The sequence below is a fragment of the Aethina tumida genome, chromosome 3 (genome assembly GCF_024364675.1).
Source record: "Aethina tumida isolate Nest 87 chromosome 3, icAetTumi1.1, whole genome shotgun sequence".
Classification (NCBI taxonomy): Eukaryota; Metazoa; Arthropoda; class Insecta; order Coleoptera; family Nitidulidae; genus Aethina; species Aethina tumida.
The window spans coordinates 21,280,936-21,297,430 of record NC_065437.1 but is presented as its reverse complement, the minus strand read 5'-3'; the positions used below and the strand labels follow the sequence as shown (position 1 = coordinate 21,297,430).

The 16,495-nt window shown below is 28.9% G+C and overlaps 1 protein-coding gene across 11 annotated transcripts in view; it reads right to left on the bottom strand.

Moving 5' to 3' along the window:
• LOC109604827 (glutamate-gated chloride channel) overlaps window positions 1–16,495 on the bottom strand; it is a 65,980-nt gene that overhangs the window by 38,149 nt on the left and 11,336 nt on the right. For all 11 annotated transcript variants that reach the window (XM_049965100.1, XM_049965099.1, XM_049965101.1 and 8 more), the window contains exon 2: window positions 624–750. The gene's annotated coding sequence lies outside the window, so the exon portion shown is untranslated. The remainder of the gene's footprint in view (window positions 1–623; window positions 751–16,495) is intronic.

The following is a 16,495-nucleotide window of genomic DNA, read 5'->3' as shown; positions in this document are numbered from 1 at the left end:
ATGAATATGCTTAGACTGTTGTTGTAAAGGCATTGACAAAATTGTTGATTGACGTGGGCTGCGGTGTATTATCTCTGTCCATTATGATTTTAATCTGCAGTGTCATATTTCCATAATAAACCTTTTGTTGCCTTGTGCTGGTGTAATAATTCTTATCCGAGCTCGATTTAAACTTTATAAACCGTTGAACTTTTTGCACAGATGATTCCTTTTGTAAAAATGAAAGCACCAAGAACAATAGAAGTTGAAACGTTGGAAACCATGCAAGATCGTATTTAGAATTAAGAATTGCGTGACTGGAGGAGTTAAATCGTTTCGGAGAAAACTCGTAATTTACAATTGGAAAATTAACGAGTAAATCTTGTTTATAGCTGGCATATTTGCGACGTTCAAAGTACGGTATTATTTAAATGTACAACTGTTTTAATTGAAACATAGTTAAATAAAATAAATTTTATATTTTCAGTTGTGTGGTGGTTTCTCTCTGAGCAAATTGCGACCTAACTGGCCAAGTCAGAGTGCTTTGTAATTATAATTAATGAGCTACATATAATAATATTTATATGCGTAGAAGCGCAATTACGAGCAAAGCCTTTGCAAGTAAGAAAGTAAAACATACGAACCTTTCCAGAGAGGTTTGGCCGCGCAGTATGCGGTGAGCCTAGCCCACGTGACTGGCTTCTTTTAGCATTTCAGCGCCTTCAGGCTCGCACTTCGCCAATATTTCAGCCCCCTTCAACGCCATAAACCCTGAAAATAATGTTTTTGTTACATAATACTCGCACAAGCACACACACAAAGGGGAGGGACGAATCGGGCTAAAAACGAAGTAAGGGAGCACGCTGAAATTTCACATTGCACCCAATTAAGATCATGGCCTGATGGCAAGTCGGATAAATTCATTTGGACGTGGCAAATTGAAATGGAACTAACTGGATTTTCGACGTGAAAAGAACGATTGTTTTTGTTGTTCTTGTCGCTGGTGATAACACAATAAAGGCTCGCAGGAGAAGGACGAACTACACGTGTCATGTTGTGTTGTTTAAAACATATTTTTAATCGGACGTTGAGGACCAAAATTCAAGTTTGTGCATTGTTTTCCTGGTTTTAATCATTAAACTATTCATGGTCACGTGAATGCTCCCTATACAATGATTTTCCTGAATTGAATCTGATAGAAGAATCCCGTCAAATATTGTTGAGAAGTCAGCTGATTGTGTCTCTACAAAATTGATAAGGATCTCGGAATTACATTTCCCAAGGGGTCCATACGGAACGTCAACTGCTAGTTTACGGCCTCTGCAATGTATATCCCCATTTATTGATAATGAAGAACCGTGAACCTAAAAAGGTACCGACTGGATTTTCAGCGTAAGTGAAAAATAAGTTATTACTACGGGCAAAAAACGAGGTCACAACAGAATGCAGTTGTATATTACGTGATTAAAATCGTAAAGGGCTGACAACGGTGCGTAGAATATGGTTTTTATTGTACTGGACATATTTATGTTAAAATATTCATTTCAAAGGATCCGGAAAGCAGGCGACCAGTCGTATAAATTTAAATAATGCTCGTTTAAATGTACTCTGAATAATAATCGGGGGGTTAATTACTGCTGGAAGCTTTAGTTTGGTGCCGAGCCATCTTTCCATCCCAAGTATCTACGGAAATACGTTTATTAAATCACCCCTGAATTACATATTAATGCAGTTTTGCCGGCTACAAGAGGATTCTTCTTTAAATTCAATTTTTTGCAGATGATGGAAATTAAAATTACTTCTAGAAGGTGAGGTTTTTAATTTAAAATGTTTTTAGATTCTGCTTTATATCAAAGAGTAATTTATGGGTAATTAATTTTTCATTATTTGATTTTTCATTTTTAATTGAAAGGATTTACGACTGAATAAAAGCAAAAATGTTATTTGAAAGAATAAAAACATATTGCTGTAATATCCGTATCATGTTGATATTGTTCCGGATAAAAAGTTTCTATTTCTCATCAAACTGCAATTAGGTTTCCATTAGCTTTTATACATTTAGTTGTTTGTTTATCTACGAAATTGTATTCCAATGTATTTATTATTTATAATCCCCAATAACTGAAATGCATGTAAGAGTTGGTTCTCTTTATGAATAACATAAAAGCGGGTCAACAGAGGACCGATTGGTAAAAGGGGAAAACCGAGAAACTGTCACTAAAGTGTTCTCCTTGTCGAGATCGTCGTTATCTTAGATAGGGACTTTGTGAACGACTCTTTGCTTTAAGGATAGACATGGCGACGTTCTTTGATTGCACAGAGAATTTGTCAACCTTTTAAAAGATAATGTAGGACCGATATTCCAAACCGATAATCATTATTCTGTTTTTTTAATCTTAACAACTGAATTGAAATACGAAATTCTAATGGATTCACTCCAAGATGTAGAAGGAATTTCAATATATTGATAAAGGGAAGTACAAATATGAAACTCGGGTATGAAGTTGAAAGTCAATTTTAAGATGTATCCGAACGTGAAATATAAGTATGATTGTTTTTCGTCGAAGGTATATTTGAAAATATTCTGTCACAATTCTATTTCGTTCTGATGGATTACGGAAATGCTGAATTGTGTATTTTTTTTGTATTCTTCAATCTAAACTAAAATTAATTAATATAGCTTATTTGATTTAAGTTGCAATTCATCCATATAATGAAACGAATAAATAAATAAAGGAAAAAATTGGGAAATGGAAAATATGGAAAATGAGTTAATGTGTGCTCATTGAGTCGTAAATTAAAACAAAAAACCATTTGTGAGGCAGGCGTATAAAGTTTGCATTCAATTTGGAACTTCATCTAAATTTATTGAATGCGAAATATTGGAATTTTATATAGCATATCGCTGCCTTCCATGAATTGTAGAGTTCCGGTCATTTATAAAAACAGGTACCCTGGCCACTGATAAACAACTGTGACATAGGACGTCAAAAATAATTATTCTTACTCATGCCTTTAAATTTTCATTTCAAACTTGTTATTGTTGTGCAACTAGGTCATATTAAGTCAAAAATAATTATTATTAATTGTGACTTTAATTTTTTCATTTTAAACATCCCATTCATGTTCATTTTTTACCAGAGCAAACTATTTGAGACTGTGTAGGTGATTAGAAATTTGTCACTTATCTATTTAAACTTTTCGTTTTGTCAGATATATTAACCATTTTACAGAAGGTTTCAATTAATTATACAGTAATACAAATAAGGTTTAAAACATTCCAAATTACTATACAGTCAATTCCCAATTCGATACTTAAACTTGCCAATAGAACAAATTATTTTTACACCGGAATCGAAGCGAAAACGTTCGAGTGGATCGGAAGCATTGTCATCGACCAAGTCATAAATCAAATTTCCTATCGAACCATAAAACTGACTTGTATCGCCTTTCCGAAAACCTAAAAATTGTACGAGCCCCGAATTTTTGGGACTGTTTCACCGTTTTCGAGGACTCTTTTTATTTGTGTAATAAATTTGATATGTTTGAATTTGTGACATACACGCGATGTTCGTTTATTGATATTTTGTCAATTAACTCGTAAAATATTATATTTATATTATATTTGTTTATGAGGTCGCCCTAATTAAAATTGATGAACAGTTTTAGTTAATTATATATTGTGTTTGGGAAATATTGATTTATTTGTTGTGGAAATTTTTCACCACAATTTAAAGCATTGAAGTGAAAAGCATAACTAAAAGTGTCCACATCATTTATACACACCCACACATATTAAAATACTAAATATTCGGCTGGCAAAGAGTAGAACAAGTTTTTACTAAATATCACTAATCTCTACAAAATCCACAATAATGTTTAGTTTTACAATATACACCGAAGTGAAGTGAGTTAATACAGTACCTCGTGGATAGAAATTATTTTCCGAATTAAAATCAGGGATTGTATCGTTCTTTCAATCCGATGAGAGAAAAAGAGTTCCACTAAAATAAATGGTCTACTGGAGACACAATTTAGAATTAATGTTTCCTCAAAAACCGCAAGATATAGATTACTACCAGGGGGTGTACATGTGAGAAGACCCTTTTACACTGGACTTGGAAACGAGCAGTCTGTAGTGATGAAACTAAGTTTAATCTGATTAGCAGTGATGGAATTTTATATGTAAGACGATTTATTCATGAAAAGTTTAATCCAAAGTTTACAATACTCACTGTTAACACGGCGATAGGTCGATAATGATATGGGGCCGCTTTTCGGGATTAGGAATGAGTCCTCTCCTTTGAATAGAGGGTATTGTGGATCGTTTTATGTATAAAGAAATATTGAGGAACAACATGGTACGTATTCAGTTAAAAATATGCCACTAAAACTTTATTTCCAACAAGATAATTACCCGAAGGACACTTCAAAATATTTGAAGCAGTGGCTTTTAAGGGAAAAAATTAATGTTTTGAACTGGCCATGTCAATTTCCCGATCTAAACTCCATTGAAAACTTATGGAAGATAATAAACAACAAAAGTATACAGTTTGTGTATAGTAATCTTGGTGATTATTATACACAAAGTGTATAGTAATCATCAAGATTTATTCACGGTTCTGCAAGAGTCCTGGCAAAATATGGAAAAAAATATTACTGCCCATCTGTTGCTGTCCATGAAAAAAGGTGTTTAGAAGTTGTTCATAATAATGGGAATTTTACAATATATTACTGCAGTAATAAAAATTTAAATAGTATAAGTCGTTCTACTTTTTGCCGACCCAAAACAAATAATCATCAGTAAAATTACTCTTGATTTTTTTTATTGTTTAACTATTTAAATTTATAAAGGGAAGTTAATTTTCAATATACATTTTTTTAATATAATAACCAGGACTAAAATTATTTGAATTTTAAAAAAGTTGCTCTATTTTTTGTGATAAAGTTTATTCATATTGCTAGCTCATAGTAACCACGAATTTTTTGTTTGTTTATTCCTAATAAAGTAAATCATATGTAATTGCATATGAATGTTAAGATTGATTTTCCATATCTCCAAAATAATTCATGTTTGTTAAACTTTTGTACTGTCCTGTAGCTTTAAATATTTTATATTCTCGTTTATATTTAGCCATTGAACTATCAATAGGGAGTATTAAACAAACATTAATTGTAGATCGATGAGTCATTAAAAATTGCAGACAGAAAAAAAATACTTTCACACACAGGTCAGTCATTCTGTAGTGTAGTAAATGACCTCTAGCAACGAACGATCGATGCTAATACGGATAATGACCACAGGTAACTCACTTTTATGGCAGAAACTTGAAATGAACAAGATCGATATTTATGCCAACCTTAAATGTTCGAATCACGTGAGTGCACGGTATAAAATGCAAACGGATAAAAATATTGTCGGTGGACTCTCATTGAAATCCTTTCATTGCAAATTAAATGGAATCCCCGGACTGTTTTGTTTGGGTGCAAGTGTTAAAAGACATGACAAATTCAGTTAACAATTATGTTAAGTGGCACTATTGTAGTTTTAAATTTAATTGAGCATAAAACATGAGGTCCAAAAAAGGATGTCGTTATAAATAATAGTGGTTATAAATATTGAGGAAATTGCTTTAAAAATACATTCAATAAATAAGAAATTTTTGAACCAAATTGCAAATGATATCATGTAACTCCTATAATCACCGATAATATTTGAAATGGACCATTTGTTACTATAATTTTATAGTTCCAGACTATCTGTCGCCACAGTAAATACTTTATGAGCAAACTTAATTTCGCGAAAGTTTAATCGAACATTAAACGAATGCAGACTGTATTTTGAATACTTTGTCTTCAGCTATCACCTAAAAAGGACGAAATTAAACCACAACCAAAGCTTGTTTACGTTCCAAGGGGACGAAATAAAAAAGATAATGTAGTAATATGGAGGGATGCAAATATATGTAGGCGAAACCGAGGGTTCCTTGACACCAAAGTGGAATAAAAACAGCAGTTCAGGTAATCCAGCTCTCTTATCTCCTAAAATATAGGTAAATTAAGTCAGCCATATATTCCGGCAACGTTTAGAGCACTCTTCAATAAATAATTTAAATTAAACACGCCAATGTGATACAAATCTTTTACAGTAACTGCATGTATTTTACGACTACAATAGCCATCCTCGTTGGTTGAGTTCAACTAAATTTAGAATAAAAGAAACAAAAATTGAACGTTTGATGTGTTTGTTTATTTAACGTTCACCGTGCGGAAAACTAAAGCTCTCGCACATAATTTCGCGGAAAATTGTTTGATGCACTGTTTTAAAATTATGTTACGATGTTGGTTATTGATTATTGTTAAATATGTCATGTGTGATGAATATGCTCTTATGCAGTTATTATAACTAATAACATCAACGTATGTTCTTGACATACATAAATTACAGGTGATGTCTCCGTGTTCTATAAATAGTTTACCGTATGACCTGAATAATTATAATTAATCTCCGACCACTTTTAAATAACTCAATGATAACGAAGTAACTAAATCAATTAATAAAATAGAGTTAATCGCCTTCTTAATCCAGACTGTGCTTTATTAGCAGTTGAAAAAAAATCCGTATTTAAAACTTTTTTCATTTCTTTCGGTTGGACTTTAATTAGAGACAACAGTAAGTTTCAGTATAAAAGGACCATGATAAATTTCTTTAGCCGTCGACATCTTCTGGGTCAATTTAAACTAAAAGCCTTTGTTCTCGATTTTTCCTCACAATCAGACAAAGTAAGCAAAAACTACTTGGTTTTATTTTTGGTTTTTGATTTTTTTTTTGGTGGCAGTTTTCCTGAGCTCATTGTGTTTATGTCGGAATAATATAACGGGCGTTACTTACAATTTTGTAACTTTAATCTTATTTTTTACCATTTTTCTTCATACAAGATTTCATACCTTTACTATGGCCAATATTACGAGAGCGTTGCTATTATTAAAAAGGTATCGTTATTCGTATGTATAACCTTTCACAACAAGGGTGTCAAACTGACAAGTTTCTGCTTAGTTTAGGGTGTGATTGGCATGTATTCAAATAAAACATTATAAATATTACAAATCTGATTGAGAAAATCCAAGATACCTTGATAAACAATCAGAAAGTAAAAGTGTAAAGACTGACAACTCAGTTAAACATTACATTTGTACATGAAAAGGTTTCCCCAATTTATGGGTGCAACGATTTCTCACAATTTACAATAAACACACACGTTTGTTAACTTCAAAAGAATGATTTTTCGAAAGTTGTTTCCGTATCCACCAAACTCACTTGATTTAGCACCCAACGATTATTTCGTATGGCTCCGTGGAAAAAAATCGGTTGTAGTGATGAGGTCTTTACTAAAACGAATACTTATTTTGGAGGGTCGGAGTATCCGTATTTTAGGGAGAATATAAAAGATAGGGAAATGTTGTATTAAGTGTATCAAAGTGAAGGGTGAACCATAAAATATTGTTTACAAAAAATTCTTGTCGGAGCAGGGTACATATATAACCCTCGCAAATTACATATATATTATGTATAGATACAAAGTAATATTACAAAATAATAGTAAAGTTTACATATTTATCTTTGTGTTTAACAAACACAGTTGTACATTTATTGATGTTTCTGGCATTCGTGAAGTCTGTAAAGGACAAATAAGGTTTCAAATACATAAATACCTACTTAAATTCTAAGAGTTGAGTTTCTAAAGCAAAGCTATAGTTTTGGTTGTGTGTAATTAAGCAATATAAATGCAAATCGCTAAATGTAATCATATCTTTATATTCATTTTCATAACGTTTAACGACCATTTTCTTTGAAGGATCAGTTTAATCGTGATATTCGCACCAATTAATTCAATTCGTGAAATAATGAATATATTTGAATAAAGCTGTAAAATGCATATATTTACATAGTGTTTACTGGGAATTATCATAATACGGGGATTAATACACACTTTCCAGGCAAGTAATCGTTATTTTTCTAACGAGCAAAACAAAAGAGGAAGTTGAAAATATTCTCGACTAATTTATATAAATTTAATCTTGTTTATTAGTACTGTTTTGTGTTGCCATATTATCTAAGAAAATAACATTGGGTATCAGAAAGCACAAAGCTATAAATAAATATTAAAAATGTTTTTAAGGTGTGTTGCAAATTAAAATAAATTAGATTATAGAAGAACCTTCATAATTATTGATTGCCTTATTTTGGACAGGTTAAACCTTGGTTAGATGCGTGTTTAAATCGTTGTTAAATTTCTTTTTTAATCAAAGCCGAATAATTAAAAAGCTCCTTGGAATAAAAACATCAGCAACTTCCAAGGCAACTTCATGCGACTCTTCGACCTTCTCCTATGTAGAACAATGACAGGTGTATAATCTTTGTGATTAAATATTATTAAATACACACTTTCCTGGCAAGTAATCGTTATTTTTCTAAGGAGCAAAACAATAGAAGAAGTTGAAAATATTCTCGACTATTTTATATAAATTTAATCTTGTTTATTAGTACTGTTTTGTGTTGCCATATTATCTAAGAAAATAACACTGGATGTCTGAAAGCACAAAGATATAAATTAATATTAAAAATGTTTTTAAGGTGTGTTGCAAATTAAAATAAATTAAATTATAGAAGAACCTTCATAATTATTGATTGCCTTATTTTGGACAGGTTAAACCTTGGTTAGATGCGTGTTTAAATCGTTGTTAAATTTCTTTTTTAATCAAAGCCGCATGATTAAAAAGCTCCTTGGAATAAAAACATCAGCAACTTCCAAGGCAACTTCATGCGACTCTTTCGACCTTCTCCTATGTAGAACAATGACAGGTGTGTAATCTTTGTGATTAAATATTATTAAATCGAGAAGTTATTAATGGTCGTAATAAATAATTTTAAATTTTATATAAAGTCTAAAGAAATGTGGGTATATTTAAATAATTTTATTTACCGATCATCAAAAAGCAATGTCATGCAGGCTGTTAAGCTGTTTACAATCGACAATATCATCAGCGCCATTCGAAAAACCTTGCATTTCTTGATATTTGAACTGGTCTATTAAAATGGGAGGGTGAAATTTAGGTCAAAATCAGGTCACAATCCAATAATTAGTTAGTCGTTGGGGTCGGTTGTGTTGAAAAGTGCGTGCACTACTCTGCTGGGGCTGCCTAAAAAGATATTTATAACGTTGTACTGTGGAAATGCGTTTTCCGTCTCCATATCAAAACGTACATCGTAATTACGTACTATGTTCGTTTTAGTTAATTAAAACTTTGCTAAACGTTCTTTTTTAGTTGACGTTAGGTTTAATTACCCTCATTTAAATCAGGGATTTGTCAAAGAATTTTTTATGTTTGTTTGGTATTTAAAACATATTTTAATGTGACCTATTTTTAGTTCATTCATAATTTACGTATTATTCGGTGACCGAGATAAATATGCTTATAACTAACGTACTTGTACTTTTTATATGTCAAATATTGCAACGATATTAATTTTACTAATGGCCCATATACTAAACTTACTTAATTACGAAAGCAATTTTCATTTTTTAAGCACCATAATCTTAACTAAATTCTATAATGAAAAGAACTTTCTATAAGGAATTACGAAGTTAATTAAACTATTGCAAAGATTGCTTAAAAGTTATGTTAACATTCACAAATATTATCTTATTAAAAATGAAGTTTTTAATAACATTTATTTCAAAATTTTCTTCTTTGACTTTTTTATAAATTTGAATATACCAAAAAATTTGGCGTGATATATTTCTTATTCACACTTAATTTAGAGTTATTAAAAATGTGATCTCATACATGTACGAGGGCTGTAGGATAAGTACCCAGTGTAGACTAGAAAACGTGTTTTAGATTTGTTTTATTTCTCCACATAAAAAATACAATTACTTTAACCCTTCAATATATATTTTCGTTTCAATAATGAGCTTATCATTAGATTCAATATTTTTTTCATAATTATACTCGCTGGGTGTTAAATCAGGCGAATGTTTTTTTAATATAAAAATAATTTAAGCACTCTCTTAAAGTTGACACACATTGACAATTGTGAGCAATTTGTACCCATCCAACTGGAATTCCTATAGTCTCAGCAATTTCACGCAGTTTTAATCTCCGATCGTTTAAGTGGATTTTTTCAATCACCACATTGGAGGACTTCATCAAAAATGTTTGGACCTTTGTATTTAACTCTCCAAAATTTACATATTTATCACATTTTGTTGTTTTCCATGGATTCAATATTATAATGTCTGGTCTGGGTTAGAACTTTATCATAAAGCCCTCGTATCATCTTAAATCGTATTAAATTAAATATTTATAATTATGAATATATATAAAATATTTTTAAATTAATTTTGTGCTTTTAAACTAATTTTAAAATTGATTTTTTAAATAGATTTATTTAATATAAATATTAAAAATTATATATTATAATATATTATTACCATTTAAGTTATTTAATATTAATTATTATAATTTTTTATATATTTTTATCAGTTTCTTAAAAAATGACGAATGCGCCGATGATAAATGCATTCGCCATTTCTACAACTAGATAGTGGTAAAGATGCTCACGTTAATGTTCCACGAACAAACTTTCTTAAAAACTTACCTCTAAAACGACTAAGAAACCTTCAGATTTTGTTACGGTGTACGCATAGCAGCGAAATTACTGCCAAAAAGTATCGATTCCAATGCAGCAACGAGTAAAAAGGTCACATGTTTTGCAGACCGGTGTTTTATGTTCCGAAATATGAAAAATTTATACCAGATATTGAATGCCTATCGTATGTTTATTGTGAATAGTTGCTGCAACACTAAGTGACTGGTGTGATCTGGTTTTGTTTAAACTGATATAAATATTAACGTTTTATGTAAAATATGACAGAATTATAATATGTTGAGCAAGGTTTTAATAAGGATGATATATTGTGACTGTCAGTCTAACACAAGAGGATTATTTATAGAAAATCTGCTTCAATTTCTCTGCTAGTTGCGACAAGATAAAAATGCAAGGACGCTAACAAAGCTGACAGTCTTAAATTGTTTGAATTTTACCTTATCCAATGCGAACAATACCTCCATTACACTTAAATATCCTTTGACGATTTAATTTATAAAATCTTTTGTATTTTGCAAACTAACTCAAAACAGAGAACTGCGTTCACAATTAAGCATGGGGGCGACCGGTTTCTCTTTTGTCGTCGAAATTAATTAACTTGGAACTTTGTGTTAATATTAATCTCAACTTCAGCCCTCAGGCTTTTGTTACTATAACTATTTTCTGTAGTTCATACAGTTTAGTTTTATTTCAATTGCGAACACAGTTACGAGAATAATTAAAAACTCTAAAACACATGCTAATATTGAATTAAGTTTTTATGTTTCCGTAATAATACACGCTGAAATTCTTGCTGCGGCAATGTTAGTTTTATAATTTAAAAACGTGCGTGAGGCATTTTTTCTCTCTGCATTAAATAACGGTGTTTGCGTAAAGTATTACTGTTTTAACTTCTCATACTTTATTCAACCAACATGCAATGCACAATGCTAGTTGTAAGTATTTACATAGAAATTTTTATGTACGTTTTAATTCAGTAATGCAATGCCTACATTGGATTGAATATTTTACGAGCACGTATTTGTAATAAATAAAACAAACTTATCGAAGGAATCGTTTCGAATGACAGTCAATAAAAACAAATTGAAATTTTAATTCGATATTGTTGAAGTGACAGTCGTATTGCCGGTTTCTGGACTCACACACACATGTAATCGGTTTTAATGTGCACGATGCCGTACTTTCAAACAAAATATTTATGTCGGGGTTGGTTTATTCAAGCACATATAAGCTTATTGTTGTATGTTTTATAAACAAATTTTGTAAGACTTTTGTGAATTTATTTGCTTTTTATTATGTGCGCTTGTTAAATTGATATGTTGGATAAATCTAATTTTGCTTTTTATTATCATGCAATGATAAAACTTTTGCAAATAAACTTGACGGTGATATTTATTTAAGTTATTTGTCGCAAGAAACTTTCTATTATACTTACAAGTGATGTTAGGAAAGTAATAAAATTGAATAGCCAATTTTATCGTTGCTTTTTAGAGAAAATATATTTAAATTTCCTTTTCGCAATATTTTATTTCAGTTATAGCCATCATATACAGTAGTGGTCATTGTTATAAGAATATTTTAAACTGTTTTACAATATTTTTGACATAACTTCTTTTTTTAATATTAATTTACTATTATAAAAACTATTATATTATTATTCTATAAAATTTTGTTTATATTTTTATGAATTGAGGTAGATATAAATATATGAACTTTAATTTTGAAAGGGATTTCTTATGAAATATATTCCCTTAAGCTTTTTAATTTGATGACTTCATATAAACAGTTTTATGTTGAATTTGGTTACAAATGTGATCCCTCATGTTTTCTATAGGGTTGCTGTCTGGAGATTGGGACGGGTGAGACAAAACATTGGCGATTTGGATTTTTAATCAATCCAATCACAATGTTGGATTTGTGTTTGAGATCGTTTTCATTTTAAATCACATTTATTATTTATATGTATCCATTTTGTTGTTTAATATACCTCTGTACTTAAATCAGTCTAAATGGACCTACACCAGAAGAATTGAAGCATCCCCAATGAATAATTGAATGTTTAACATGAGCAAAACCACCATTTTGTTATAAATAAAATTTAGACTCGTCACTAAAAACTACTCGTCTCCACTATTAACCATCTTTTCACACTCCTTGAACTAATTTCAGCAAGTCCCATTTCTTTCGGGTTGACTTTAATTTGAGTTGATGATAGGATTGGAATGTTTTCTGACATTCGAATTGTCCAGTTATTGACTTTCTTTCAAGTTTTTTGAACTCAGACAATTTTTTTCGTAGTAACCATTTGGTCAGTTGGTCTAAATTTTTTAATAATATGGGAAAAGATAGAGCTATTTAGCCGTAAACTCTTAACACAACGGGGGCTGAAAAAATAATAAATAATAATTTTAATATATTTTAATAAGTTTCTATATTTATGTCCACTACTTTATATTTATTTAAAGAGTTAATAGTATGAAAAAATGGTGCTATAAAAAGAAGAAGTTCTCTAAAAATTATAAATATTCTGCTTATCACAAAAATTTGGTTAAAAGTTAAATAAATTATTAAAATGTGAAAATAAAAAAATAGGGGGAATTATTAGCCAACATTTCTTTTTTTCTATTTAAAAATGGAGTATTTTCATAAAGAACTTTTTAATAAAATGGCTAATAAGTTATAATCATTATTATTATTATTACTTTTTTTATAAATTAATTTATAATTGCATAATAATTATTTATTATTATATGAAATTAAAATTAAGCTTAATAACTTTTATTATAACTTTGAATAACTACTTGAATAAATAAATATTAAGTTATTTTTATTAAATTTGCAGGTTGCAATACAGATAAATGTTTACTTTTGTTTCAGAAAACCAAAAATAATCAATGTTTGATGCTTAATTCACTACATTTTGAAGAAGTAAACGGTATCTACAACTTAAAGTATAAACATGATGGATATTAATTAAATAATAACAATTAAAAATAGAAGAATTCTGATCGAACTTAAAACAATTTACGAATATGTCCTCCAATAACAAATTGGAAGTGCCGTTAGGAAAGTAATAAAATTGAATAACCAATTTTATCGCTGCTTGTTACAGAAAATAGATTTCTATTTCCTCTTCGAAATATATTATTTCAGGTTCAGACGTGTTATTTTAAGTTCAGACGTCGTACAAGTAATAATGTAATAAAAAATACATAGGTCGCTTTGATGTGAAGTGTTATACTAATAATAATAATTAATATTTTTATTAATTAAATTTATTATGTAAATATAATAATTAATTTTGCTTCACAGGAGCAAAACTAATAAATTTTTGAAAGTTATATTGGTTATATTATTGATAAAAATGTTCAAAAATTAAATATATTTACGGTGACCTTAAAAATTATTAATTAAACTCATATTCTCATTAATAAACGTGCCGAAATATATGAAAGTCATTTCTTGATAAACACGGAAATAAGATGCGTAAACTGTTATTTAGGAAATGTTCGATGGTCAGGGTCATTATTTACTAAATAATGTTTATGAATTAACAATCCATTATAGTAGAATTGTTTATTAATTACACTGATTACAACAAAGTACTTATCTCGGACAGATAATTTTAAAATAATTTTCTTTTTAATTAGCCAGAATTATATCATATGACTGGGAAAATTAAAATAAATTATGCACAAGAATTAAATGGATATTTCATATACGAATCGAAAAATCATTCATTTGAATAACCTGTATTAATTTTTCAAAGACCAGATTATTTATGACCATTGAATAAAAGACATTAAGTTGAGACAATATACTTGTAATTGATAAATTGAATTCTGTTTACAGAATCAACGAGTCCATTTGGTTAACCACTGTCAACAGGCAATTATTCATTTCCTAATGTCAGTTACTCTCTTGACTTCACAATTACAAAGATAATTTATTATTCTCCCAGACAAATTAACTTATCTAACTTAGAAACGAAATTAAAATTTATTATATAATTTATAGGTATTTTAAAATTGCATTCTAATAATATATTTTTAAACTGCATCTGCACTGTGTTTAGGATAATTAATTTTACGAGAATAAATTAATTATCCTAAACTAATTAAATTGTGCACGGTTCTTTAAATCATTTCTCGGAAAGCATACACTTCCACCGAATTTAAATTTATTCGAGTGTGAGGAATCTAACTAGGTGAATAAGATTTGCCATTTTAGCGTTCAAACGGCGTAACGTTCTCTAAGAGGCGAGCTTTAGAAAACAATAAATCATGCAATAACACCGTGCCACATAAATCTAAGTTTATTTGATTTTATTGGTTCAGTTTTACAGGGAAAATTGTCGCCGTCCATAAATCGACCGAAATTTGGATAATCTCCCATTATACACGAATCTACGTTCACCTTAATCTTAAATAAATTAAAGCAAATAATATTCGAACTTATTATTATTTTTGATGATGATTTAAGAAGTCAAAATATACGGAAAAACTATTACATTTCTAAAAATATTGTGCACATTTTTTTAAAGCTCAAACAAGCAAGCGAACATACTAAAATACAGTAGACAGTTTTATTATTTTGTCAAAGCTTTAAAAATATGTGTGAGCTCGACCGTTGTCCGTTGTAAATGTTGCGTAACAACAGTTCGAGTGATCTTCTGTCTTGCAAAATGATTCAATCGATTGGATGCCAAGCGAACTTGAAAAGTGCTTCAGGCACATCAATCGTTGCCAGTTAACACTTACAATTGGTTAAATATACTTGTTTATGTCTATTCTTAATTGGAAACTATTAATTTTTATCCAAAATGTAATGTAATTTTGTTAATTAAAGTAGTTCTTTTAAAAATTCTAAAGTTTAAATAAATTTTGCCTTTGAAATAATATAATAAAATTAGTATTTAACATTTATTCATCTCTCTATTAAAGTGTTTTAAAAAAAGCTGTTAGTATAATTGAAAAAGATTTCCCCAATAATTTAAAATAAAAGTTTTCCTTAACATTTTTTCATATAATTATTAATTTTGACAATTAACAGTTTTCCAAAATATGTATATTTCTTTTTTAAGGTAAATAAATTATAATAATTTTATTTTTTTAAGTAAGAACATTTAGTACATAAAATTAGTTAATTAGAAATTGAATTATAAGAGTTTTAATTTATTTTAAATAGCGGATAGTTAAAGTGGTTTCTGTTTATTTTAAGTAGAACCTCTTAACTTTATTTATAAATTTATACAGGCTGTCTACTGAATTGGTTATAAAGAAGACAAACTATTTTATTATCCATTTAATGAAACGAAGTTAATCATTATATAAAATTATTAGTTAACACTTATAATTAGTTAAAGATATTTGTTTGTATACATTTTTAATAAACAATAATTTGTTTATATAGTTTATTAAAAATAATTGTTATTATATTTAAATAGACATACAAAATAGTTTTAATCAATTTTTTAGGGTTTAATCCTGGTTAAATTACTTAAAATTAATTAAATATTAAACAAATTAAGTAATTTGTTAATAAAATTAATTGGAGACAATATTAAAAATTTTAGTATCTAAATAACTTTTACATTTGAAATAACATAATGAAATTAGTGTTTAACATTTATCACTGTTCTTTGCCAAAATTTTCGAAAAAAACATAGTCTATATTTATAATTAAGAAAGATCATTTTAAATAAAAGTTTATAAGTAATGATTTATACATATTTACAGATATAAAACAATTTTAACTCTTTAATAAATCTTTATTTATAAAATTCTTATTATAATTATAGCCATAATATTGTCAAAAGTTTATAGAAATACATAATATTTTTTT